The sequence below is a fragment of the Euprymna scolopes genome, chromosome 11 (assembly GCF_053919585.1).
Source record: "Euprymna scolopes isolate OS-2025 chromosome 11, ASM5391958v1, whole genome shotgun sequence".
Taxonomy (NCBI): domain Eukaryota; kingdom Metazoa; phylum Mollusca; class Cephalopoda; order Sepiida; family Sepiolidae; genus Euprymna; species Euprymna scolopes.
The window spans coordinates 4,960,129-4,962,628 of record NC_136492.1 but is presented as its reverse complement, the minus strand read 5'-3'; the positions used below and the strand labels follow the sequence as shown (position 1 = coordinate 4,962,628).

Here is a 2,500-nt window from a genome sequence, read left to right as displayed (position 1 = left end):
TTTTCAAAAGATTTGATTGAATTAATTTTCAAAAAATTTGATTGAATTAATTTTCAAAAGATTTGATTGAATTAATTTTCAAAAGATTTGATTGATTTAATTTTCAAAAGATTTGATTGAATTAATTTTCAAAAGATTTGATTGAATTAATTTTCAAAAAATTTGATTGAATTAATTTTCAAAAAATTTAATTGAATTAATTTTCAAAAGATTTGATTGATTTAATTTTCAAAAGATTTGATTGAATTAATTTTCAAAAGATTTGATTGAATTAATTTTCAAAAGATTTGATTGATTTAATTTTCAAAAGATTTGATTGATTTAATTTTCAAAAGATTTGATTGAATTAATTTTCAAAAGATTTGATTGATTTAATTTTCAAAAAATTTGATTGACTTAATTTTCAAAATATTTGATTGATTAATTTTCAAAAAATTTGATTGACTTAATTTTCAAAAGATTTGATTGAATTAATTTTCAAAAGATTTGATTGAATTAATTTTTAAAAGATTTGATTGAATTAATTTTCAAAAGATTTGATTGAATTAATTTTCAAAAGATTTGATTGAATTAATTTTCAAAAGATTTGATTGAATTAATTTTCAAAAAATTTAATTGAATTAATTTTCAAAAGATTTGATTGAATTAATTTTCAAAAGATTTGATTGAATTAATTTTCAAAAGATTTGATTGAATTAATTTTCAAAAGATTTGATTGATTTAATTTTCAAAAGATTTTGCAAATATTTTTGTTGTTGTTGTAACTGAGTAGAAGATTGATTTGTCTATAATATGCGGGTTTGTTTGTTAATACAGCATCCATATTAACAGTGCTCAGTATTAATATTGGAAAGCAAAGCAGTTATTTCGTAAGACCAGCTCTCTCTCTCTCTCTCTCTCTCTCTCTCTTTCTTTCCCTCTCTCTATCTGTCTTTCTCTCTCTCTCTCTCTCTTTCCCTCTCTCTTTCTTTCCCTCTCTCTATCTGTCTTTCTCTCTCTCTTTCTCTCTCTCCCTCTCTCTTTCTTTCCCTCTCTCTATCTGTCTTTCTCTCTCTTTCTCTCTCTCCCGCTCTCTTTCTTTCCGTCTCTCTTTCGTTCCCTCTCTCTATCTCTCCCTCTCTCCCTCTCTCGTTCTCTTCCCCCTCTCTCTCTCTCTTGTTCTCTTCCCCCTCCTCTCTCTCTCTTTATCTCTCTCTCGTTCTCTTCCCCCCTCTCTCTCTCTCTTTCTCTCTCTCTTTTTCTTTCTCTTTCTTTCTCTCCCCCTCTCTCTTTTAAATATCAGAATGACAGTTCATGTCTTCTTTAACTTACATTTTGGCGATTCCCGACGTGATGGCGAACATGCAACGTTTATCGACATCTCATCACCTTAAGGATATTGATCCCATTATAAAAAATAAAAAAATTTATAAATTAAAACAAATAAAATACCTAATATGAAATTCATTGATAAAATGCGATCCACTTACCCGGAGAAAGATTAAAACAAAAATTATACTTTTAAGGTAGGCAGTTTATAATTCATACTTGTTGAAAATCAAGTCCGTTCTTACAAAAAATAAACCTGAAAGTAACACAATAATGGCGGATGAACGACTGTCCTGCTGTAACGTTGTACACTTGTGCACACACGTTGTCACCTCAGTCGCAAAGTGGACAAAAGAACAGGAAATAACTCCCACTCGCTTATATATATATATATATATATATATATATATATATATATATATATATATATATGTATAATATACATATATATATGTAAAATATATATATGTATATTATACATATATATATATGTATAATATACATATATATATGTAATATATATATATGTATATTATACATATATATATGTATATTATACATATATATATGTAATATATATATATGTATATTATACATATATATATGTATATTATACATATATATATGTATATTATATATATATAATATACATATATATATGTATATTATATATATATATAATATACATATATATAATATACATATATATATAATATACATATGTATATATATATATATATATATATATATATATATATATATATATATATATATGAGCAAACAGTTAATAAAACATGTTAAAAAACACTTTGAAAAAGAGTTAAAAACATATTTAATCTGAAAAGGAAATACGTGATAAGTGGATAGTCCTTAATCCGCGGAGTTTCGAAGAAATACCTTCCCTCTCATCAGAGGGTAGGAATTAGCAAAATGCGGGATCGGATTTTGCATACAAAAGTATTTGAGGAAACTGCAAGTAAGTCAAAGATCTTACTTGATAACAAAAAAGTGAAGCAGAGGGAATATGGTGAAGAAAAAGGTGATTACACATGAATGGATAGTCTGGTGAGAGGTACATAATCCAGTGAGGGTAAAATCCAAAAATATAACTTCAAGAAAATTAATTGAATTTCCATTTGCGCAAGTAAAATCCAAGGAAATCCCTTAATTGGAAGATGGTCCAAAATAATCC

General features: G+C 26.0%; 1 protein-coding gene across 5 annotated transcripts in view; it reads right to left on the bottom strand.

Annotated features, from left to right (window-relative positions):
• The window catches only part of LOC145287750 (monocarboxylate transporter 12-like), a 474,029-nt gene that overhangs the window by 236,939 nt on the left and 234,590 nt on the right, over positions 1 to 2,500 (bottom strand). The window lies entirely within an intron of this gene.